Genomic DNA, 27,349 nt, shown 5'->3' on the forward strand with positions numbered 1-27,349 from the left:
GAAAACAGCCCCAGCTTGTTCAGCTTCTCCCTATAGCTCAAATCCTCCAACCCTGGCAACATCCTTGTAAATCTTTTCTGAACCCTTTCAAGTTTCACAACGTCTTTCCGATAGGAAGGAGACCAGAATTGCACACAATATTTCAACAATAGCCTAACCAATGTCCTGTACAGCTGCAACATGACCTCCCAATTCCTGTACTCAATACTCTGACCAATAAAGGAAAGCATACCAAATGCCTTCTTCACTATCCCAACTACCTGCAACTCCAATTTTAAGGAGCTATGAACCTGCACTCCAAGGTCTCTTTGTTTAGCAACACTCCCTAGGACCTTACTATTAAGTATATAAGTCCTGCTAAGATTTGCTGTCCCAAAATACAGCACCTTGCATTAGTCTAAATTAAACTCCATCAGCCACTTCTCAGCCCATTGGCCCATCTGATCTCATTCCTGTTGTAATCTGAGGTAACATTCTTCGCTGTCCACTACACCTCTAATTTTGGTGTCATCTGAAAATTACTAACTATACTTCTTATGCTTGCATCCAACTCATTTACATAAATGATAAAAGGTAGAGGACCCAGCGCCAATCCTTGTGACACTCCACTGCTCACAGGCTTTCAGTCTGAAAAACAATCCTCCACCACCACCCTCTGTCTACCTTTGAGCCAGTTCTGTATCCAAATGGTGAGTTCTCCCTGTATTCTGTGAGATCTAATCTTGCTAACTAGCCTCCCATGGAGAACCTTATCGAACGCCTTACTGAAATCCACATAGATCACACCTACCATGCTGCCCTCATCAATCCTCGTTGTTACTTCTTCAAAAAACTCAATCAAGTTTTTATCCAATTAAATTCTTGCCTTCCTATTCCATAAACCTTTGATTTTGTTAACAGGTGTTTATGTAGTATTTTGTGAACAGAACTCCTAGGGATGCCTGGCTGCCTTGACAAACATCAATGTATTTTTCTTGAGAATCCAGATATCCATCAACAGGTTGATTCAGCTGAGTCCCAGGGAAATCATTACTTGATTGAAAGATGTGGACTCTGATCAATACTGTCAATTTCACATTGATTATTTCCACAAGATGAAGTACTGACTGTTTTTACTCTTTATACTTTAAATGCTCTGGGTGATTGACACTTTATTTGACTTATTGCAAATTGAGAGGTTTTAAAATAAGTAATGAAAAATTATGAATGGCTTTATTTTTCCTTTAACACAAAGCTTTTGATACATCCCACTGTCAGTATTGTGGTCAGTGATTCTACATATGCCAATACATGCACATGGAAGCTTGGCACAGTTTATGAGGTGCGATGAGGCACAGTTTGATCTGGGGATATGATAAGTTGTTTTTTAGCTTACCATTCCATCTTCCTGATTATGGCTCCTATTATTTCTGAAGGACAATAAACCCGTAAGTCCTTTAAAAGCTGGTCTAACTCCATCACCATTGTGGAGAGCTGGAACATTTCTATCTTCACTATGGAGTCAGCCAGGTTGAGAGCACGAGGTGTGGGCTCATGACCTGATCCAGCCACATCCTTTAATAAGCATTGTTGAAATTCACAAATCACCAGAGTCGTGTCGGGAATACGAGAATCTGGTCCCAGTCATTACTTTCACACCTCCACGATATCTACTGATGGTCGAGTAAATGATCTTACCTTCCATGTTTCACAACTGAGACTGTCTTAACATACACTTTAAAATTTCTTCTTTCAATTTGCAACAATCTTTCTGATTCATAATAGTCTTTCTTGTTTGGCCAAGTGAACATTCATTTTATTAACATGTAGTAGACTTCTCCAGTTGAGATCTGTGGGCTGCCTTAATCCAGACACTTGAACTATCTTGAGAGTTATTGGAGCTGCACTCATCCAGGCAAGTGGAGAGAAGCCCATTCCATTCTTAACATGTGCCTTGGGGATGGTGGCCAGGACGTGGGGAGTCCGGAACTGAGTTGCTCAGTGTACAATACCCAATCCCTAACCTGATCATTTAACCACAATATTTATATGTCTGGTGTATTTAGTTCCTGTCAGTTGTGATCCATTGATAATGATAAGGATGAATTTACTGATGGCAATGCCATTATCAATGGCAAGAGTTAAGAGCCTGCATGGTGGAAATGACCATTGCCTGGTATTGTTATGAATGTTACTTTGTTAAATCTCTGCCACTGCCTGCAAGCTTTGAAATGTGGGCAGAGACTTACTGAAGTACTCAGTGCATTAGGATGAGATAATGCATAAAATGTAAGGTATTAATTCTACTTAATAAAGTTGGTAGGTGATTGTTAGACACATGATGAATTCAGCAGCAAATGCTTTTGTAACATAAGGTGTACCTTAGACTGCTGTCAATCACTGCCATCTTGACAGGATATGACAAATTAATTCGTCAACCTTTAAGTAGCAGGAGTAGGAATGCGATGCACTATTTGTAGTCTGCCAAAGAACTCAATCTGCACACTGTCTAACCTTTAAATTAGAAAATAAGAAATGTTTCAAGAATCCTTGTGTATTTGGTACAGCTACATCAAAGAGAGCAACGTAACATATGCTGCTAACATTACAGTTGACACAATACAACATTTGAGGTTGTGTTCAATGACTCTGATGCTACATGTGAGATCATTAAACCTTTTCCTCCTTTTGATCCTTGGAGCTGCATTCTAGCATTGATCTCCACTCTATTAGTTTCTGAGCATCTTTTGGGTGGGTCCCCACCAGTACCCCATCGAAAATACAAGTTGTTTTCCCATCTTTCTACCTCTTCCACAAAGACACCTTATTTGAAGCATCTGAAAACTTTGGTGTGTATTCCTGTCTCGTGACCAGCCATTTTTCACCATAGTATTTAGAATGTCCTCAGCATAATCAATTATTGCTCTTGACTCTCCCTTTCAGAGGAATGAGGACTTGATTCAAGTGCTGCTGGGCACTCAATAATGGGCCCTCAGCTGAGCGTTTTCACTTGATGACACATAGCCTATGAGCAAAGTATGACTTTCTGTAAAATCATTTCTCCCCTGAAAAGTGGACAGCTGATTGTTGAAAATCTTGGGTAGCAGAAACATCTTGATGTTCCAAAGCCTACACAATCCAGCTCGCAGATGGGCCTGTAAATAGGTGAGAATCTAAAGCACAGGGGGCAGAGGCCTTCAAGTCTGAGTATTGGAGCTCAATACCTTTGTGGGATTTTGATTCCAAACGGATTTACAATAATTGATTGGAACATTAGGACAGAAATGAGGAGTGTGTAATACACTTAGTGCCATGAGCAGTATAGTTGAAAAATGTGGTGCTGGAAAAACACAGCAGGCCAGGCAGCATCTGAGGAGCAGGAGATTCGACATTTCGGGTATAAGCCCTTCTTCAGGAATTCCTTGTAGAGGGAGGAGGAGAGCTTCTTCAAGTTATCCTTGTAGAGGGAGGAGGACAATTTCTTCAAGGTATCCTTGTCAAAAGAAATTATCGCCCCAGGCATTAGGTTTTGGAATAGGTCTTGAGGTAAGGCTGAAGTGAAATCTCTTCATTCAGAGGATTTTGATCATTTGAAATTCTCTAACCCAGAGTTCTTTGGATCTTCAGTCAGTGAGTATATTTGAAATTGAAATTGATAGATTTCTGGAGACTAACTTTGGAATCCTGCATTCAACATCTCAAACCTCCTTGAACTAATGGAGCCTAAAGTTTGGCAACATAGCAGTGACTGTGTCTGCTGCCTACACATTTCCCCATTCATCCCAATGGGCATTTAACCTGGAGTAGCAGTGGCCAGTGTTGAATATCCAGGCTGTCAGGTGATGCCTGCAAATAGCATCATAGAATCCTACAGTGTGGAAACAAACCCTTTGGTCCATTCAGTCCATGCCAAATATAATGCCAAACTAAACGATTCCCACCTGCCTACTCCTGGCCCATATCCCTTCAAACCTTGCCTATCCATGTACTTATCTAACTGACTTTTAAATATGGTCATTTAAGCGGGCATTGGATAGGCATTTGGAAGTTATTGGGCTAGTATAGGTTAGGTAGGATTCGGTCGGCGCAACATCGAGGGCCGAAGGGCCTGTACTGCGCTGTATCCTTCTATGTTCTATGTTCTATGTTCTATGTAACTGTGTCTGTATCCACCACTTCCTCAGGAAGTTCATTCCACAGGCAAACCACCCTCTGTATAAAAATTGCCCCTCATTTCTTCCTCTCTCCTCTCACCTTAAAAATATGCCCCCTTGTCTTAAAATCCCCCATCTTGGGAAAAGACATCTACCATTAATCATATCAATACCCCTCTCATGATTTTATAAAGGTCTATAAAGTCACCTCTCAACCTCCTACATTCCAGTGAAAAGTGTCCTAGACTCACCAACCTTCCTTTATAACTCAGACTTTCTGTACCCGGCAACATCTTGGTAAATCTCTTCTGAACTCTCTCTAATTTAATAATAATCTTCCTATGACTGGGTGACCAGTGCTGGACACAGCACTTCAGAACAGGTCTCAGCAATGTCCTATACAACCTCAACATGACTTCCCAAATTGGTTTGTTATTGCCTGAGTGCACTCTGTGCTGGCTTTGTAGAATTCACAAGAAAGTAAGGTAGATAAGGGCAGATGTGGATTGCCTTTCATCTTGGGTCTTCCTTTCACAGTTTACTTTGTGGATTAGCTATTGTAGTCAACCAGACTGTGCTTGAAAAACTCACAATACAGTGTCTAACATTAGATGTGATTTTGCAGTATGGGTAATACTCGCTAAATCATCCTACATGAGCAAAGAATTATGCTGACAACTAATTTAACATTGTCAGGCAGACTCATAGTGTTGCATATTTGTATGTAGTGGAAACTACGCTATTTATGTATATGTTTGAGCCCTGTTCTTTGAAGGCGGGAAGAACACATGCACAATGCACCTGGTTCAACTCAACATAGATTGGTCACAACGATTCACTGATTCAGTTCTCAGGGCAATGTCTTGTGTAACCAAAGTCAAATGGCCATGTTTCAAATGTAAACAAAGCTTGGCACTTAACTGTCAGTTATCATTCTCTGTAGCAACACCTCTCTAAATCAAAGCTGATTTGCCAACTAGCCAGCATGCTCCCCTCATACACTGTAAATGTTGTTTTCCATTTATTTTCGTATTTCTTGTGAATTGCCATGATAAGTACAATCTTGAAAGCTTTACCAAAATGTTTTCAATAATACTCAACAATTAAACTTAGCCAGACAAAAAATGAAGGAGAACAAGTTCAAAAGTTCTCTTGAATGGAAGCCACTGCAATTTTATCAAATATTAAACATGAGAAAAATAAGAAAACACACTATGTACAAACATGGATAATAAGCTTACAAAGAATGAGGTGTATGTCTAGTACAAATAATAAGTTAAAGACAATTTTGAATTATTTCTGTTATTATTCATTCCTGGCTGCAAAACAGATAATTCTAAATGGTTCTTATTTTGCCAATTGTGCAATAGTATATATTGCATTGCAAGTTCATTTTTTCACGTATACACGTTTGCAGTGAGCTAGTGGTAATACTCTGTTACAAGTTCTAATAATCCAGTTGGCAGTAAGCTTACCAATAACTCGTCATCAGCTTAGAATTTTACTTTTTGTAATACATTGAAGCTTTCAGGAGCGCCTGCACAGTGGACACACAGATGTAAGCCCTTTCTTTGTGCCAAAAGGGATTTAATAAATACGTGGAGAGATCAGGCATGAAAGGCCACCCCAGCTTTTGCTCCAGAGTTAATTAACTAGGTGACAATACATGATGTACCAGCAGCAATGCCATTAATATCATTTTCTGACTTAACTACAATTTTAAGCAGCTTATCAGATTTTCATTTTGAAATCCATTCTAGCACCAGGCTTACATCCTGCCTCTCTCTATTGAGGTCCACATGGGAATCTGAACTTTCTAATTTCCTATCCACTCACAGCCACAGTCTGTTTTAAATCAATTAGGGCTGCTGGTGGCCTTGTCCCATGTGCTAAGGGGATTAGCAGCTACTTGCTCAGCTGAAGCTAGCATGAATGCACTAGCAACACTCCATGGAGAATTAGGTTTTTCGCAACTTTGTATTGGATCTGTGATAGATTTAACATCACACAGGTGGCAGATAATGATGGTAATTTTCCTTTGCTTTATCCGATATATATTAATGAGAAATGGGTTACTTTGACAGGAACTGATATATGGGCATCACATACAAATTTTTTACCTAGTTTTTCTCATGCATTGACAATTTGCTACATCCCGTATTTACAAATTACATTCAAATATAGGAGTAAATAAAAACAATAGAAGCATTTTATCCACATCTGTTTATCAGCAGGAGCTGGACACTTCTTCGACATAGTTCACTTTTAAGACTTATGTTTAAACTTTAAGACAATAATTATTAATTGCTGGAGCCAATGTAACATCTGTGAAGGACATCTGTAACTTTAAAGATAAACTAAGATAATTAGATTTTCACAAACTTTTGAATTTGAATTTTGTTAGATTTTGAATTTACTGATGTTTAATGAATTTAAATGGTAACATCTCTGTTTCTTTTTCTCATCTGACACGGTGATGGCTTCAAAACTTGTAACTGACCACTGATCAAAACTGTTAGCAGGCAGCAGTTGGAAACCTTGTGCAGTCTGACCAAATCAGTCAGGGCAACTTGAATCGTCAGTGTTGCCATTTTATAATGTCCTCAATATAGCTGTAAAATATTATAGGTTTTTACTGTCCACCAGTGATTCTGAAATTCTGAACATTAAATAAAAATTATAAAATACTTGGCAGGTCAATTTTATTCAATTTTGAATACTGATAATACAATTATAGTATAAATACATAAAATAAGGAAAAGTTAATGATAATCTAATGGAGTGTGGATAAGATTGGTGCTGGTACATATTGTTGGAGCAAAACTTTCTTTTAACATTTATATCTACATATGCCAAGTCTGTCCTTCGAAGAGCTGATGTATAAGAAAGTTAAAAGGTTATTGAGCTCTTCAACTCTTCAGCACCAATGTGCTGTAGTTTCATTTGTTTAAACTCTCAAAAAACAGTTCCTTTTTCAAAGAATACTGACTCAGATGCTTTTTAATAGCATATGCTGCATATACTTTAAGTTGTTTAGTCACGAACAACTACAGAAGAGTCAATTTTCATTAACAATCTAAGTTTGCAACATGAAGAGTACTAATCTCAAGCAGCATATCTTTAATTTAATGAGAGGTGGTAGTGGTATTGAAATCTTTTCAAGTAGCTATGTTGAATGACCTTAAAGCGTACAGCCTTCACTTGCTGAACTCTTCATAAATTGTGCTGTTAAAAATCATATTTTCAAACATATTCACACTCTGTAGGAGATCGAACAGTTGCAAACAGTGACTTGAAGTTGAACAGCTCTAAATTGTTTCTGAAATTGCTTCTCCCATTATCTTACAGGGAAAGTAATGTCCTCTTTAAATATAAACGTGACCCAAATTAAAGTAATGACTGAACCAAAATATTTCTCCCCTATTAGTATGAAGTTAACATTTATGAAATGTAAAATGTTGCCAGTTTCTGGAATAGAATGAATCTCTTACAGATCAGCTAAATCCAATATTAAAGTACTGGATACTGCAAAAGACATCAGCCCTGATAACATTTTGGCAATAGTACCTGAAGACTTGTGCTCTGGAAAACATAGTGACCCTAGATTAGCTGTTCCACAACACCGTCAATACTGACATCCATCTGCTTAATATGGAATATTACTCAGGTATATCCTTTGCACAAGAAGCAGGAAAAGTTTGACATGACTAACAATTGCACATTCAGTCTACTCTAAATTGTCAGTGATGATGAAAAAAGTCTTTGATAGTGCTGTCAAATGACAATTGCATAGGAATAAGCTGCTCATTGACACTCAGTTTGAGCTCAGCGTGGTGACCATCAGACTAGGCTGTTCAGCCCCTCAAGCCTGCTCCATCATTCAACAGGATCATGGCTGATCTGATATTCTTCATGTCCACTTTTCTGTGTGTTCCCCATAAAGCTTGATCCCCTACTGATTAAGAGTCTATCTATCTCAGCCTTTTAGGGCGGCACGGTGGCACAGTGGTTAGCACTGCTGCCTCACAGCGCCTGTAGACCTGGGTTCAATTCCCGACTCAGGCGACTGACTGTGTGGAGTTTGCATGTTCTCCCCGTGTCTGCGTGGGTTTCCTCCGGGTGCTCCGGTTTCCTCCCACAGTCACAAAGATGTGCGGGTCAGGTGAATTGGCCAAGCTAAATTGCCTGTAGTGTTAGGTAAGGGGTAAATGTATGGGTGGGTTGCGCTTCGGCGGGTCGGTGTGGACTTGTTGGGCCGAAGGGCCTGTTTCCACACTGTAAGTCTAATCTAAATAAACACAAAGGCTGCTTGTGGCAAGGAGTGCAAAGGAATCTCTGAGAGAAGAAATCCCTCCTCTTCCCACTCTTAAATTGGCATCCCTTTATTATCAGATTATGCCCTCTGACCCTAGACTTCCCCATAAGGGGAAAATGTCCTCTCAGCATTTACCCTGTCAAGCCCCTTAAGAATTCAATATGTTGCAATGAGATCACCTCTCATTCTTCTAAACTTCAGTCAGTAGAGTTCTAATCTGTGTAACCTTTGCTCATAAGACAATCTCTCCATAGAGGAAATCAACTTGATGAATATCCTTTGAACTGCCTCCAATGAAATAATATCTTTCTCTGAATAAAGGAAACTGCTTATAATAGTCTCAATATGATCTCATCGATGGCTTTGTTCAGCTGTAGCAATGATGTGAATGTGCCGGTGTTGGACGAGGGAGGGCAAAGTCAGAAATCATATAACACCAGGTTATAGTCCAACAGGTTTATTTGAAATCACAATTTCAAATAAACCTGTTGGACTATAACCTGGTGTTGTGTGATTTCTGACAGTTGTACTAAGATTTCCCTCCTCTTTTACTCCTACTCCCTTGAAATAAGGGCCAACATTCTATTAGCTTTAGTTGGATTAGCTTTAGATGGATCAGCTAGACTTTATATAGATTATGGAATGGTGAATGCGGTGACAAAAGCAAATATGAACTCCATTCCACAATTAGAAGTTTGTGTTGATAGTGTTGGCAGTGTTTCATTCTTTTCCTGATGTATTGAAGGGATATTGACAAGTGCTATTAACATTGAGGACTAGGGCAATTTATGCTTTTATTACATTAAGTGTGTTAGCAAGTTTGGATGATGCCCATTTGTGTTATTCCAACAACATTCCAGAGGTTTATAAATCAAGTCATAGCTAGAGTTCATAGCTGTGTCGTCTATTTGGATGATGTTGTAGTTTGCAGTAACACTTGGGAAGAGCATATGACACAACTCAAAGACCTGTTTAAGCAATTACTGCTGCCTGGTTTAGTGATACCTTTAACCAGAAGTGACCTCATGAAAGCAAGAGTGAATTATTTGAGCCGTGTTTTTAGGCAAGAAAAAAATGTTGTTAAGGATTGTAAAAATGAAGGCTTTAATGGAGTTCTCTAAAACTAAATGAAAAATCATGAGGTTTCCAGAAATGTGTAAATTTTACCTGAAATTTGTGCATAATTTCATTACCTACGCTGGGCATTTAATAGATTAAAATTAGTAAAGAAATAAGCAAAACTGTTATTGCCAGTAGAATGCCAAGCAGCATTTGGGAAGCTAATGCAATCTTAATAAATAAACTCTGCATTTTTCTAGACTACTCTGGATTTTTCTAGACCTGTCAAAGTGATTTGGGAGTGGGTGCTGTCTTGTTCCAGGATTGTGAATCAGGAATAGAGAAGACTGTGGGTACTTCTCGAAGAAACTGTTTCAGAAGAATTACTCAACCATGGAAAAAAAGACTTTGGGATTGTTGTTACTTGTTCAACACTTTGAACTCCACATCCAACACACAGGTGAGGAAACACTAATTATATTAACCATACCCCACTTGCCATCACTGAAAAGTTTAAAAGTTGGAAGACAAGACTATTCAGATGACATCTTTTGATTTAACCACTTCATGTACAGATTACTCATCTGACTAGAATAATGTCATTGCAGATGCATTTTCCTGAATGTAAAATATTAGCATTTCTTAAACTTCTAAGTTATTCCATAACTCTGTAGGGTTGTATACAGAGAAGAAAAGCGGACGGATGCAAGTTTTGTTTTGTTGTTTATGTACCACATATTTTGCAATGAAACTTATTTTGGAAAGGCTTTCCATTTCCTTAAGGACAGAAGCCTGTAAAGTCTGTATCTTTTAGAATCAGAACCCTAACAGTGTGGAAGTGGGCCATCCGACCCATAGTGTCCACACTGATCCACCAAAGAGGATCTCACCCAGACCCAAACACCTATCCCTGGAACCCTGCATTTCTCATGGCTCATCTACCTACTTTACACATCCTTGGACACCATGGGCAATTTAGCATAGCCAATCCAACTAACCCGCACATTTTTGGACTGTGGAAGCAAACTGGAGCACCTGGAGGAAACCCGCACAGACACAGGGAAAATGTGCAAACACTGCACAGCCAGTCACCCGGGGTGGAATCAATTTTTGTGTTTCCAAGTTTTTTCAGCATTGTGGGCTGAAATGAGACAATTGTTTTAAAATGAGTGCTTGAAAGTGTAGCTCCATGTACTGAAAACAAGCAACCTGACATCCATGGAAAACATCATGTAAACAAACATTTGACCAAGCAATTGAAGAGTTACATATGGTTTGGAGCTGAAGATGAGATGACTGGTACAGACATAATGGGCCAAAGGGCCCCTTATAATACTGTAAAATCTCTGATTTTATAACTCTTGTAGTTACTCATCTTCAGCAATTTCCAGTTGCAATTCCTCATACAAACCAAAGTGTAAAAGAACAATCTTGATAAGGTCTTCCACTTTATTCTTTAAATGGCCACCACTGTTCATCATAGAGGAAGTGAGGACTGCAGATGCTGGAGATCAGAGTGGACAGTGTGGTGCTGGAAAAGCACAGCAGATCAGGCAGCATCCAAGGAGCAGGAGAATCAATGTTTTGGGCAAAAGTCCTTCATCAGGAACATCATGGCATCCACTTTCCTCCAGAATATTTTCCTTGATGTAACAATGCTTAGATTATCCTCAAAACATAATATGTTGGGAGCAGATATAATGGTATTGAAGAATCCAGTAGTCATTTGCTACAGCTAAATATTATACATCAACATTAGATTATAACTGTCCAGTAGTGTGTCATGCTTCAAATGATCAACAGATAAGGTGGAATACCCTCAGACCATGATGCAGAATGTAATGAACGTGTCTCTTGGAGGTGCACTGAAATACAGATGGTGAGGCCCAGTACAACGTTCTGCTATTCTGATAGTTAGTTATTTTTCCACTACAAGAATTTGCATTTAAAATCACAAATCCTAGTTAAGAACAGCAGTGGAGAGAAAAAGGTATGTGATGGAATAAGGAAAGCAAATTGTAGAAAGGCTGGGTTTTTTTGTTCGTGTCCTGCATATGGATATTGTGAATTCAAGGGGAAACCAACTGTGCTTTATGAGCATGAAATATATTCAAAAATTACCTGTAATTTCTGCAGAAATGGAAGTTGGTCATCACAGGAGCCATTAAGAATTTCAGATCCATCATATAAGTGAGGATATAAATAAGAACAAAAATTGAGAGAAAGTGACAACATACGAAGGTTCATTGTCAATTACCCATCTAATTACCTATGGGTCTGGATCACAGATATCTTATCCAGTAAATGATATTTTAAATGGCAACTACTTTAATAAATGCTATAGGAAAATGATTTCCAATTATTCTACATAGCTGAATGCATTGACATGGAGTTTGTGAAATTGGTCATGCAGTTGTATCTGAGCTGGATGGTTCAGAGTTCTAGAAGTTCAATCTATGCTAGCACTGCAATATAGTGTTGACAATGGGCTACATTATGAGGCAGAAAGTAAGGTCTGCAGATGCTGGAGATCACAGTTGAAAATGTGTTGCTGGTTAAAGCACAGCAGGTTAGGCAGCATCCAAGGAATAGGAAATTCGACGTTTCGGGCATAAGCCCTTCATGAAGGGTTTATGCCCGAAATGTCGAATTTCCTATTCCTTGGATGCTGCCTAACCTGCTGTGCTTTAACCAGCAGCACATTTTCAACTACATTATGAGGCAGGTTACATTTTGGAGGCTTTCTGCCTGACCTAGGTGATAGTAAAGGTTATGTCACACTATTTGAAACAATGATGACCTTTTAAGTAACAGTTGAAAGTAAAAGGCATTATTATAAATGGCATGAAAACATTATATTGATATTTCTGTATCCCTGACGATCAATGTAGTAACGGTAAATACCCATATTCATGAGATTACATTGCTAACTTGACCTCATATGATTGAAATACTTTGTCAATGTATTTGCAAGGTGCACTTTTAGGGAAAGAGAACTTTTTTGTCCCATGTAATTGTGGATATGCAAACCTGAGAGTAGAAAAGTGACATGCATCAGGCATAGATCTAAAACCCTGGGAAAACTGGTGATTCACAAAAAAATGTGAGGCTTTGTCATTACTTCAGTTCTTGTGTGAAAGGACAACTTGTAAAACTCTTTTCTATTAACTAATACCAGGTTTAACGCTGGAGTTAATGTACAGATCCAGTGCAGAGATTGTTCTTTACATATGTTTCCACATCTCAGAAACAATGCTACACAAGCTTTTCATGATTCATATCTGGTAAAGAATGAACCTTTTAGATTAGATTAGACTTACAGTGTGGAAACAGGCCCTTCGGCCCAACAAGTCCACACCGACCCGCCGAAGCGCAACCCACCCATACCCCTACATTTACCCCTTACCTAACACTACGGGCAATTTAGCTTGGCCAATTCACCTGACCCGCACATCCAAAATTTTAATGAGGATTAAACAAGAAACAAACATTCCTGTTTCTGATTTTCATTTGCTTGAATTTTCTCAGACTGCTGCATGGTCAAAATCCGATTGATAACCACATTTTTGACATGTATAAGTGAATCAAGGAAAATATACATTTTTGAAATCATTAACATTCTCAGATTAAAACTGTCATTATTTCGTCCTTCATTTACTTCATGATTTTAAGTATTTTGAAAACTGAAAGGTCAGGCTCATTTCCTTTGTTGTAACAAAACCAAAATACAGTGGAAGGTGGAGATCTGAACTCAAAACAAAAAATGCTGGAGAAACTCAGCACATCTGACAAGACCTGTGGATGTTAGATGCATTGTTCTAAAGAAGGCACTGGATTTGAAATGTTAACTCTGTCTCTCTTCAGAGATGTTGCCTGACCTGCTGAGTTTCTCTAGTACTTTGTTTTTATTCCATTGTTGTAACACCTGCATTGTCCTCATTGGATTTTGACTCACATTGAATTCTGTGGTACCTGGAAAGGTAGTAATTATGTCTCATCATTCATATTAGATTACTTACAGTGTGGCAACAGGCCCTTCGGCCCAACAAGTCCACACTGACCCACCGAAGCGCACCCAGCCAGACCCATTCCCCTACACCTAACACTATGGGCAATTTAGCATGGCCAATTCACCTAACTTGCATATTTTTGGATTGCGGGAGGAAACTGGAGCACCCAGAGGAAACCCACGCAGACACGGGAAGAATGTGAAAACTCCACACAGAGAGTCGCCTGAGGCGGGAATTGAACCTGGGTCTCTGGTGCTGTGAGGCAGCAGAGCTAACCACTGTGCCACCGTGCTGCCCAATGTGAATAAAAGAGCATTTTTGGCAAGAAAGCATCTCCTTTTCCTCATAACAGGTATATCATCAAGTCTCATCCACACTGGGTTACTGTAAGTTCAAAATCATTTCACTAACATCTTACAGCTTTACCACGGAGATTTCTTGCCCAACTTATACATTGTTGCTAACAAGTGATAACAAAATTCTGAAATCAAGTAAGTGTAGCCAAGGGGACAATGCATTGTTAAATATGTCAAGTGCTAATGTATCTGATTAATATTTAATATGACAATACAGTACACTGTGTACTGGGATCAGCTTGCTGTGGCTGCTCAGCACAGATGTTATTAAAACTCAGAATTGATTTTCTTTTTGGAAGAAATAAGGAAAAAATGGTAAGGTAACATTTACAATGCATGATGGCATTTTAGTTTTTGGTGTTGTTCGAAATAGAAGTTGACACACTGTGATGTGTCCTGAACCTGACACTGGTTTTGGTGCTTTGCTCTTTGCAGTCATCTCTTTGTTCTGCACTGTGTTGATGTATAATATTTAAGATTCAACTTTAAAGCCAATATAAGTTTGTATGGAATGTACCATTAAAGTGACTCAATTTTCACCCAATCTTGATTTTATTGTATAACATTAACTGTGGGAGGTCTTATTACATAATGGTAGTGTCCCTGTCTCTGAGCCCTAAGTTCAAGTGCCACTTGGGGTCAGAAATTTATGGGGCGAGGGATGTCTTTCCCAGTACCAGATGTAAAGGTAACAGTGAAAAACAAGCTTGACAAACAAGAACACACAAAACAAGTCTGCACCACAGCTATTCTGTGGTGGGTTCAATGCACCTTTGATTATTTCTTTACGTATGATGGTGATTTCAATGCCCACCCACCATCCATTGTATGTGGGTGAGTGAATTTGAGGATGGGTGGAAGGGTGATGGGCGAGGCACTCACCATCTTTTATTTGTCTTCACTCCCTCGAAAGCAAGGATCCAGCAAGAGGGCATATTATATCTAGCCCTTGCACTTGATGATCATGGAAAGCACATTCATAGTGCATCTAAACAGATTGAAGACCAACCTGCAAATTTTTTAACATGTACTAATGGCAATAAGTAAAAGGATTCCTGCTCAACCACCACTGTTTCAGGATGCAATATGGATATGAAAATTTAGGTACCACAGCAACTACTAGGGATGGATTGGCTCAATTGACTGAGTCAATTGGTGAGATCAAAATGGTTCCAACAGGATGGGGTTCAATCCTTGTTCTGGTTCGGGTGAATTTAGGACCTTCCTCATGACCTACACACTGTAGAGATCATGGTGCCATAGGCCCGACTTGTTTTCAGGGAGAGAACTGATGAAAGCAAAGACCTTTCACTGTGGCTCTGAGCACAATAATGCAGATTTCATTCGGAATCATTTATGACCTCTGTGTCAACATGTTGTTATCTATCCCTCTCAGCAAATGATGATTGTACCAGGGATGTACAGCACTTCTGGTTGAAATCTATGAAGATCCGAGAGGACAATTCATAAGTGGGCAGACACACCTACAGCTGGCACAGATGAGTAGCATTGGTTGACTGATAATTTTCCTTACAGTGGGGTCTGTTTTCTGCCAGCTGGTCATTTTTTTTCTCCTCTGTCTCCTCCATCCCAAACCTGACCACTCATCTCTTACATTTCCAATCAGCAGCAGGGACTTTGCAGACACTGACTCTGATGTGAGTCAACTTGAGGTCTCAGTTACAGAGGTTTTGGTACCACAGACTTGTTGGTCTCATATTGACTGGGAACTCAACATGGAGCATGTCTTTGGGGATACATGCATCATCCATTTGGCTCACATGATTCAGTCAAAGAAGGTGCTAATGACTCAAGAGAGCAAACCAATTGGGATCGCACTACTGTGGTGTAATTTGATCTTTTGCTTACCTATTTTCTGTCGGCACAGTGGGGACAGTATGCATTACATCCTTGGTTCAAATATGGATAAAAGACCTGAATTCTAGTCACAAGATTAAAATAGTTGCCCTTGACATCAAGACTGTATTTAACTCTGTGTAGTATCAAGGAGCCCTCGCAAAATTAGAATCAATGGGAATTGGGAGAAAACTCTTCACTGGTTGGAATCATACCTGACCAAAGAAAGATGCTTGTGGTTATTGGAAGTCTGTCATTTCAGGTCCATGACATCTCTGCAGGAGCTCCTCAGGGAAATGTGTTAGGGTTGCAAGTGGCGAGTGACAATTGTACCACACAAGTGCCAGTTAATGACCATCTCTCATAAAATAGAATCTAACCATCACCTCTTGACCATACCATCACTTAATGTCCTATCATCAAGTTCTTGGACATTACTGTAACTAGAGGTTTAACTGCATCAGTGATATAATTACTGTGGCTATGAGAGCAGGTCAGAAGTTTAGAATCTTGTAGCAAGTAACTCACCTCCTGACTCGCAAAAACCTCATCCACAAAGCAAAAGTCAGGAATGTGATGTAATATAGCCCACGTACCTGGATGAGTGGAGTTCCAGTAAAATTCAAGAAGCTTGACACCATCCAAGACAAAGTAGCCCACTTGATTGGCACCACATTCACAAGCATCCTCTTCCTCCACTACTGATACTCAGTCTCAGGAGTGTGTACCATTGCAGCAGTATGCCCTGCAGAGTATCACCAAGGTTCCTTAGCTAGTGCCTTCCAAATCCAAAATTGTTACCATCTGGAATGTCACGGACAACAGATACATGTGCATACCATCACCTGCAAGTTCTCCTCCAAGCCACTCGACATCCTGACTTGGAAATATATCAGAGCTGAAAATGTGTTGCTGGAAAAGCACAGCAAGTCAGGCAGCATCCAAGGAATAGGAAATTCGACGTTTCGGGCATAAGCCCAAAACGTCGAATTTCCTGTTGAAGGGCTTATGCCCGATACATCAAATTTCCTGTTCCTTGGATGCTGCCTGACCTGCTGTGCTTTTCCAGCAACACATTTTCAGCTCGAATCTCCAGCATCTGCAGAACTCACTTTCTCCTTGGAAATATATCACAATTCCTTCAGTGTTGCTGGGTCAAATTCCTGGATCTCCCTCCTTAGTGCTGTTGTGCTGATCCACTTGCAGCAACTGTTGAAGAAGGCAGCTTGCTACCACCTTTCTGAGGGCAACTAAGCATGAGAAATAAATGCTGCTCCAGCCAACAATGGCCACATCCCATGAATGAATAAAAACAAGTAGATGACAGCCATCTGTCAACATGTAATACTTTCTACAGTTTTGTTGTCTTATTTAAGGAAGGCTGTAAATGTATTGGAGGCGGTTCAGAGAAGGCTTACTCAATTGCTAGCTAGAATGAGCAAACTGTCTTAAGAGGACAGATTGGGTTGGCTTCCACTGGAGTCTAGAACAGAGAAGTATGAATGATCTTGAAATGTCATGACAAGATAAATGTTGGAAGAATGGTAGAATGTAGCTGACGAGAATGTTTTTATGTCATAAGGTTGTTTGACTTTGGAATTTTCTGACTTGGAAGGTGGTGGCCATTGTGTAATTGACTATTTTCAAGGCAGAGGTAGATATTTTTTGTTAGGTGAAGAAAGCAAAGATTATCAGCTATGGACGAGAATATGGAATTCAAAACATAAGCAAATCATCCATGATCTTATTGAATTGCAGAGTAGATTTATGTTGTCAAAAGGTGTACTATTGGAGTTCATTGTGGTTGAAAATATTACTTCTAACTACTACCCATGCTTCCTACTGGATATTGGTATTGAGGGATAATGGGCTGGATTTTATTGGGGTAGATGAGACTGTGCTGATTAAACATTGCGAGAGAAACAAGTTTCTGTGATTCTTTGGCCCATTACAGGAAGCCGTGATTTACATCAGAGTGGGAAAAGGGTGTGAGATGATGCAGGATATATGCCTACATCTTGCAGTCTTGATCTGGCTATTCCACTGGGATAGGCAGCTCCTGGACCATTCAAGCCCCACACCTGCAATCTTTGTGGGATCTGGTCAGCTTTTTGAGCAATTGTCATTCATTGCCTTTCCAAGGTACTGTAACACAATCTGGATGATAGTCTTGAAGGAGTCATTTGTAAATTAAGTTCGGAAGATCTTAACTGTGTGTCCCCCCACACCAACATTTATCCCATCACTCATCACCAATTCCTACTGATTATGCTCTATGACAATTGGTCTCTCTCCAATCACCTATAATAGGAACTATTGGACTCCATGTGAGTCTATGCTCCTCCACCCAACTCCAATGGCCCCTCATACCTTGTAGACCACCTTCATGGAACCACTGTTATGTGTCCGCGAGATGGAGAACATAGATAGTACATTCTGGAGGAAGTTGCACTATACAGAGGAACCTGGATTATCTGAATACCAATTATCCAAAAGTCGGATTATCCGAAGGAAAGCTCGAGGTCCTGATTGAAACATTATATGAAAGACATTTTCAACAATGATTGTGTCTTTTGTTTACAGTGATTAAACAGACACCGTCTCCAAATGACTGACTGCCCACCCTGTCTCTCTCCCCACACTTTCCCTGGAGTTCTACACAGGGGTGTATCCTAAAACACCCCCCACTTCCCCAGATAATCTCTCCAATACAGGGCAAAGGTGGAACCTGTCAAAAAGTTGCAGTAAAAAGTTGTGTGTGTATGTGTGTGTATGCGCTCATGCTATTTGGAGACTTACCCCAAAAAGGCTACTGCAGCAGTCTTGTTGTTGGTGTCCAGTCCACTTGCCCTGGACAGGGGGTCAGAGAGGCAATGTTGGACGGGGCTGTGGGCGGGGGAGGTGTTGCAAGGGGTTGGGGGCGGGGGCAGGTGTTGCACGGGGTTGGGGGTGGGGGGGCCGGATGGTGTAGGATGGTGATGGGGGTGGGGAGGGTGGGGTTGGAGGTGGATAATAATCGATTATCTGAACGAAATAGTGCCCGCCCATCACGTTCGGATAATAGAGTTTCCCCTGTAGTTAGAAGTGTACAGGCAGAAGGGGAATAGTTGACCACCAGCCAGGTATTGCGGAAGTCTCCTGAGACTATCTTGCTTGCTAAATGGTATTTCATTTTGGATACGGGTGAGGGCAATGGTTGCTACAAGTATCTAGTCAGAACCTAGCCTGGCTCAGCTGGACAGTGTTGTGGGGATGGAAGAAGAATAGATGAGCCATGGTAATAGGCGACTCCATAGTCAGGGGATCAGATATGTTTTTTTCTCGAAGAATTCACTTGTACGACATTTTCAGATTATATACTGCTTTTCTGTTGCCAGGATAAAGGATGTTCTGGAGCAGTTGCAGGGCGTTCTTATGCGGGAGGGAGATCAACTGGCTGTCATCATCTACATTGGTACCAATGATTAAATAGAAGTGGGGATTTGGTCCAAAAAAGCTGATTTCAGGGATGAAGTAGGAGATTTAAAGATAGAACTGTGTTAGTGTTCGTGTCAGGATTGCTCCCAGTTTTGCATGCTAGTAAGTGCCAACGTAGAAGAACTGAATGATTGAACATGTGTCTGAAAAGGTGTGCAAAAATGCACCAGATTTCTGTGGCTTTGGAACTAGTTCTAGGGGTGTTGGAGCCTGTACAAGCCAAACAATGCACATCTGAACAGGATTGGAAGAAATATCCCTTTTTTCACCTGCATTGTTGGGAAGTTTTAAATTAGTTTGGCAGTGGGATGGGAACACAGTGAGTTACTTAGAAAGACAAAGGAAACAAAAGTTAGAAAATATAGCCCTTTATTGAAATATTGATGTATTAATGAACTGAAAAAATCACTGCTCACTTTCAACCATTGACAAACTATTCAAACTCTTACTCTCAGTATCCTCCATTTTTATTAATTTTTAATCAAAAATTCTAACTTTGTCCTAATTTCATAGTCTGTTCATAGTCCTTCCCCTATCTTTCTTGCATAATGTCCTGCCAAAAGTTTTTTAAAGTCCTTGTCCATGAGTTGTATTTCTCCATCCATGATATCAGCCAAGTCCTCAAAGAATCTTCAGGGTTAATGAAGTACAATTTTGCTCTTTGAAATTTGCGTTAGTTCAGGATTAACTACTTTGTACTTATTTAGCTATTTAGTAATTCAATCTTTAATTCATTAAACTAAGTTAGTTCATATCACAGAGATTAAAATATGTGTAATTAGCCAAGTTTGCCATCTGACATTTTGAGAGTAAGTATTGACCAAACCTCAATGTGGTGAACAATAGCAATCAGCACAGGAATGATCTCTGATTTCAAACTAAGAGTGGAAGTATGCACATTATTTAATATATATCATGACTTACTGCATTTTCAAGGTAAAAAAAGTAGGCTGTATTCTTTGTTTGTTGCAACCTTAAAATAGACATTCACTATGGTTTTGTTACTGTCTGTACATATGAACCTAATGGCATGCTGGAAAGTTTATGTTTTCTTAGGTTAGATTACTTTGTTGAAATTAGGGGAGAATTTGATAGTTTCTGAAGCTTTGATTTTCTATCCCATTTCTCTGTCAGCAAATAAATCATGTTGCATTGATTTCCTTGAAGTATTTATTACTGGCATGAAAAGTAACAGATAAGCAAAGGGCCATTTCTATTCTTTTTCAATTTTCTTTTCTTTACTTTATCTGTTAACTAAGGCTAGGTGTGATTCCCATTACACCTCACCAAAATAATTGTTTTTCTTGTGCTGCCAGATAGGAAATGGGGAATCAGACCTTGGGCTGATCTTGTGGCTATCCACATTTGCACACCAACCACTTCTGAGCAGACGTTCCAGAAATCAAACATTAAAGTACTAGTTGATGTTTCTTCTTTTTATTCCAGTCATGCTGAGGCTAATTATAGTTTCTCACTTTAGCTCAATTGAGATTGGTCAACTCAAGCTTATTTGAGAGATTCCAAGACTTCATGACTCAATGAAGAGGTTGTGCACCTACCATAATGGGTAACCAGGCAAAAAAGAGTTAGATTAGATTAGATTTGATTTTAGATTCCCTACAGTGTGGAAACAGGCCCTTCGGCGCAACAAGTTCACACCGACCTTCCGAAGAGTAACCCACCCAGACCCATTTCCCTCTGACTAACGTACCTAACACAATGGACACTTTAGCATGGTCAATTCACCTGATCTGCACATCTTTGGACTGTGGGAGGAAACTGGAGCACCCAGAGGAAACCCATGCAGACACAGGGATAATGTGCAAACTCCTCATAAATAGTCACCCAAGGCTGGAATCGAGCCTGGGTCCCTGGTGCTGTGAGGCAGCAATGCTAACCATGCAGCCCTTCTTTTTTCTTATTTTTTTGATAAATTTGAGAATATGGCTTATTTACAGAACAAAATTAATATGTACAAGGAAGTTACTATTTATCATTCTGCAAAAGAGACTGAGCTTCCAGTTGCCTGCCACTTCCATGGACCACACTTTTCCTGGCCAACATCTCTGTCTCAGGCTTGTTGCAGTGTTCCAGCGAAGCTCAGTGCAAACTAGAAGAACAGTACATCATTTTCTGCTTAGGATCTCTACAGCCTTCTGGACTCAATATTGAGGTCAGCAACTTTTGGGCTTGAGCTCTCCCATGTCCTTACTCTAACACCCCATCGCCGCCCACCCCCCCAACACATCAGGCTTTACATACAGCCCATTGTTATTCACTGACAATCCCCATTACTGGCATGAAAAGTAACAGATAAGCAAAGGGCTACTTCTATTCTCTTTCAATTTTCTTTTCTTTACTATATCTGTTAACTAAGGCTAGGTGTGATTCCCATTACACCTCACAAAAATAATTGTAGCTACTCACCTTCCTAGTTAGACTGTTGTTCACTCCTTTGTCTGTCCAACTGTTCTCTCTTTTTGGACTCTATCTCGACTTATCATTTATTCCTTACCCCCTCCTCCCAATCTGCATATAAACCAACATTTTCCTAGCTGCCATCAGTTCTGAGAAAGGATCACTTGACCTGAAACATTAACTCTGATTTCTCTCAGATGCTGCCAGACCTGTTAAGCTTTTCTAATAATTTCTGCTTTTGATTCTGATTTCCAGCATTATTTACTACTACCATTCCCAAAGTTTCTGACGATTTTTTCCCTAAGATCCATTCATCTGTTCAGACACATTTGGTTTAAAGTACATTGTTGAACTAAGAATATGTGTGGAGACTTCTGACTATACTTTGGCACTGCAGGTACTGGAAGATGGAGTAAACAGAACAGAAAATCACTTTTATACTCACTTTCTGCATTGGATTCTATTTCAAAACAGGGTTGGACAATCAGCTTCGGAACTGAAATCTTCATTCATATGATCACGGTACTGAACGAACTGAATCAACTGGTGACTGCAAAGGAAACTGGCTGCAATTCAGCAACAACTGAAGAAAGCCAGACCATTTTGGTACGATTCTTCTAGTGGTATGTATAGGCCCAGGTTTCTCTTACCTGTTCCCAGAAGTTCCATTTCATGGAACTGTATATTAGCTACAGTTTGTTGCTGTACCCAGATCTATAACCAATGTTTGAAAAACAGGCAGCACTCCCTTTAACAAAACCAGTGACTATCGCTCTCAATATTTTGTTACAGTTACATTCTAGAGAACTGCATGGTGTTTTTGATAGATCAGTCAATTTGCAATGCTTTTCCTATAAGGCAGTTCATCAAGACTCTTTGTCAGGAAAGTTCAGTTTATATTCTTGTTTATCTGTTTGTCTGTGATGTGCCATTTTTCTTCTTTGTAATGTTGTCAACGTTGCTCCTGTTTCTCAGTTGGCACTAGTTGACTTTTCCATTAGAGGGAGACAAAATGATGTTAAGGACATGAGCAACAGAAACAATGTACTGCACATGATGATAAGATGAGTCAATACATTGACCCTTTGACTGAAGTACCCTCAAAGATTAAATATAGCAGGGAATGATGTGAAGATTAATAGGTTTGATAAATGAGACGCATACGTTTGCAAGAATGAATTCCAGTGTGACATCCATATGCACATCCATATTAAGTAGAATGAATTCCAGCGTTATGCACATCCATATTAAAAAGAATGTATTACTGCGTTATGCACATCCGTATTAAACAGAATGAATTCCAGCGATATGCACATCCACATTAAATAGAATGAATTCCAGCGTTATGCACATCTGTATTAATCAGAATGAATTCCAGTGTTATGCACATCCATATTAAATAGAATGAATTCCAGCGTTATGCACATCCATATTAAACAGAATGAATTCCAGTGTTATGCACATCCATGTTAAATAGAATGAATTCCTGCGTTATGCACATCCATATTAAACAGAATGAATTCCAGCGTTATGCACATCCATATTAGATCGAATGAATTCCAGCATTATGCACATCCATATTAAACAGAATGAGAAAACGGGAATCAAAGTGGCACCATTTTTTCCCCCTGCATACCAATCAGCTATGATTTTAACTCTTGGGCCAGGGTTAGGGTTAGGGTTAGGGTCGTAAGGCTGTTCGCTTAACCAAAGCAAAATAAGTAAATCATTAGGATGATGCTTTCGGAAAGTCTTGTCAATTGAATTGGAATTCAGTGATTTCCAGGTTACAATTTTCCTTAGACTTAGAGAAGCACACCACCTGAAAGCAAAGTTAAAAAAAACCTTGATTGATTTTACACATCTTTCATAGCTACAGTATATCATTCAGTCTTTTGAATGTGTTCAGTCAGATAACCGCTGATCTATACCTCAGCTTCACCCATTCATTTTTAATCAATGTGTCTTGATTTTTTTTTACTATTTTAACAACCTATCCTTCTGATAAGCCCTTAGTCCCTGCTATCATTCTGATGTATCTTCATTCTTTCTCAAAGGCAAATATATCATTCCTGAGGTGGAACACAGAAATATGGAACACAGAAATCCAAATAGTCTTTGACTAGACTACATCTGAAGTGTAAGTTTGTCACTTATTGTTCCAGCCCATTTGAGATAAATGTCAAATTTCTATTAATCGTTTTGACAGAATGTTTATCTGTTTACTGTCTTTAAGCAATTTGTACATAAATAAACAATCCTTTCCTCCACAGCTTCTATCTTTTTGCCACTCATAAACTATTCTGCTTTGGCTTTCATGGTTTCATAGTGCATGAACTCATATATCCCCATGCTGAATTTTATCTGCAATTGTTTTGTTCGTGTCATAAGCTTCAGTTCGATGCTTTTTTAACTTTCGCTAATAATCTTATGCGGATTCATCTCGAAGGTACATGGACAAAGTCCATATGCACTTCCTGAACAGTAATGTTAATGGCTGCTCAAAAGACTCAGCTCGATTAATCAGACATGATCTATACTTCAAAAATCTTCCACTCTTTGATCAGTGAAAACTTGCCCAAATGCTCAGACATACTGACTCTGATGACAGATTTTAATAACCTCCTTACAACTGATGTTAACGGACAGGTCTGAAGTTTCTAGTTTCTTCCACATTCTGTTTCTAAGTTATAGGCAAGCTTGCCTTACTTTAGGAATTTTTATAAAGTTATGAAAACAGTGTCCCGTCTCAGCTCTTGTATTGAATCTTTCCATATTTTGTCTGAGTGTCAACTTGGTGGAGTTTTATGAAGAGTTTCTCTCTGTGTGGGGTAGGTGACTTATCTCACACAATCTTCTCCTGTGGTAATCCTTCAAGCCTTGCAATCATGAATGCTGCCAAGACTTAATACTTTGGTGAGGAGATTATTAATTGCAAAGTTAATGTGTAAATTTTGTAAAGGGTTGTTGCTTTCACTCATGTTCCACACTTATGAACACTCTGCATGCATGGTTATATCAACTTTTTTGACTTCTCACTTCTCAGCTAGAATAAACATTTACAACCCATGTGTCTGACAAGGGAATGCACTCCTTTAAGAATGGGTGATATCAAATTCTCTATTAACATCCTAACAGCTTCAAAGCACTCTGTTCTGGTGGGAACAGAGGTTTTAAGGACAGATTCTGTAATGTTTGATGTTGGATTGAAGTCTACCCTAGCATTGCATGCTCATTTAGTAGTGTTTGTGAATTTGTAAATGCTAAATGATAATGGGTGTGTGAGAGAGAGAAGATTCTGCATCAAGATGTATCAGAAACTGATAATGGCCACAGCAGAACTCAATATGCAGCTCTCAGATATCTGATTATGAATGAAACCTCAGAAACTAACTTCCCTGAGCATCACAGAATGTTATTTTTATTGAGGGGAATGTAATTAAGGTTTACTGAAATGAAGCAGCACGGTGGCACAGTGGTTGGCACTGCTGCCTCATAGCGCCAGAGACCTGGGTTCAATTCCCGTCTCAGGTGACTCTGTGTGGAGTTTGCACATTCTCCCTGTGTCTGCGTGGGTTTCCTCCGGGTGCTCCAGTTTCCTCCCACAATCCAAAAATGTGCAGGTTAGGTGAATTGGCCATGCTAAATTGCCCGTAGTGTTAGGTGAAAGGGTAAATGTAGGGGAATGAGTTTGGGTGGGTAGTGGGTCGGTGTGGCCTGTTTCCACACTGGAAATAATCTAATCTAATCTGAAGCCTGGCATTAGAGGACTCACATATGAGGAGGAAATGAGTCATTTAGGATTGGAGTTTCTAAGATTCACCGGAGTTTATAAGAATAACAGGAGATTGCAAAGAAAACTATAAAATCTTAACAGAATGGCACAGGCTAGATGCAGGAAAGATATTGTCAATAGTGGGGGAATTCAGAACCAGGGTCATAGCTTAAGGGTAAGGGATATACCTTAGGACTGAGATGAGAAGAATCTTCTTCAGCTAGACAGTGGTGAGCCTATGGAACCGGCTACCACAGAGAGTGATTGAGCACACACCATTATGTTTTCAACAAGGGGGTACTTAATCAAAGTTTGTGAGAAGATTTGTAGCTCGGGTGCTCGTTGTTGTGGTTCTGTTCACCGAGCTGGGAATTTGTGTTGCAGACGTTTCGTCCACTGTCTAGGTGACATCCTCAGTGCTTGGGAGCCTCCTGTGAAGCACTTCTGTGATGTTTCCTCCGGCACTTATAGTGATTTGTATCTGCCGCTTCAGGTTGTCAGTTCCAGCTGTCCGTTGCAGTGGCCGGTATATTGGGTCCAGGTCAATGTGGACCCAAGCACATCGACCTGGACCCAAGCACACCGACCTGGACCCAATATACCGGCCACTGCAGCGGACAGCTGGAACTGACAACCGGAAGCTGCAGAGACAAACCACTATAAAAGCCTGAGGAAACATCACAGAAAGCGCTTCACAGGAGGCTCCCAAGCACTGAGGATGTCACCTAGACAGGGGACAAAACATCTGCAATACAAATTCCCAGCTCGGCGAACAGAACCACAACACGGGGGTAGATGTAGCTTGTGTGGATAAAGGGATCAAGGGATCTGGGGGAAAGAGCGGGATTAGGCTATTGAACTTGATAATCAGTCTTGATCATTTCAAATAGCAGAACAGGCTTGAGGGGTTGAATGGCCTACTGCTGCTCCTATCTTCTATCTTTCTATATAACCCTGTCTGAACGAGTACTAATTGTTCCTAAATGTACATCATAATATATAATACTGTTGTTCTTGAATGTTGGGGCAGCAGTTATTAAAAAACCTTCAACTAGTTGGTAAAAATACTTGTATTGTACAATACAAAAAGCAAACAAAGAACACAGAAGCTGCATTTGCTTTTCTTACTAAGCAGGGACTGTTTGCTTTTACAACAACAACAACAAAAGTCAACATCACTGAATGATGTCTTCACCCAATTTGGATCTCACAGAAGCAGCTATCAATGAAATCCTGGCTGGCTTGGTACACCCAACACTACATCTTACTGAACGTGATGTTTCTCCTGATCAATGTCCTCTTCTTCTTCTTCCTCAGAAAATTGCAACTTGTGTCACAGCTCTTTAGTGTCCATTAAACCCCATTTTTGCCTGCTCTGATTATAGAAAGCAAAGCATGTAAGGATTATCCGAACTGTACTGTAAGATGCCTCCAGCTTAATTCAAGCATTGGAACCTGAAGGAGTCCCATTGTCTGTTCTATGATGACTCTGGTTCAAGAGAAGCTGCATTGTAGCCGTGCTCAATCTCAGTCAATAGGTTTAGTTCAGGAGTCATGAACCATAATTACAGAGAGCAGTCTTTGTCTCCCAGCAACCAGCTATGTTGAATGAGGAATGAGGTAGGAACTTGTGAGCGATCAAGGTTGTGGTACACAACACCACATTACAGTCCAACAAGTTGATTTAAATCAGAAGCTCTTGGAGTGCTGCTCTTTCATCAAGTGAATTGGAAAGAGGTGCACAGGGATAGAATACATAGGTGAAGAGACGATGGCAAGATAGTTCCAGATAATTAAGACAGTCAACAGATAAGTACAAATAGTGTGAGTAGGCTGAATAACAAGTGAAGGGATGACCTATGAACTGATAAATTAAGGCAGAGAGAAAAGTACAAATAATCAAATGTAAGATGGTGTGAGAGACAAACCAATTGGCTGGAATAACATGA

At 39.8% G+C, this 27,349-nt stretch overlaps 1 long non-coding RNA gene across 1 annotated transcript; it reads left to right on the forward strand.

Annotated features, from left to right (window-relative positions):
- The first annotated feature begins 9,938 nt into the window (after nucleotides 1-9,938).
- Nucleotides 9,939-23,729, forward strand: LOC132805726 (uncharacterized). The gene is made up of 3 exons (XR_009640949.1): nucleotides 9,939-9,967; nucleotides 22,100-22,248; nucleotides 23,683-23,729. It is a non-coding gene; the product is annotated as an uncharacterized LOC132805726 (long non-coding RNA).
- The last annotated feature ends 3,620 nt before the right edge of the window (nucleotides 23,730-27,349 follow it).

Source organism: Hemiscyllium ocellatum, chromosome 3 (genome assembly GCF_020745735.1).
Source record: "Hemiscyllium ocellatum isolate sHemOce1 chromosome 3, sHemOce1.pat.X.cur, whole genome shotgun sequence".
NCBI classification, from domain to species: domain Eukaryota; kingdom Metazoa; phylum Chordata; class Chondrichthyes; order Orectolobiformes; family Hemiscylliidae; genus Hemiscyllium; species Hemiscyllium ocellatum.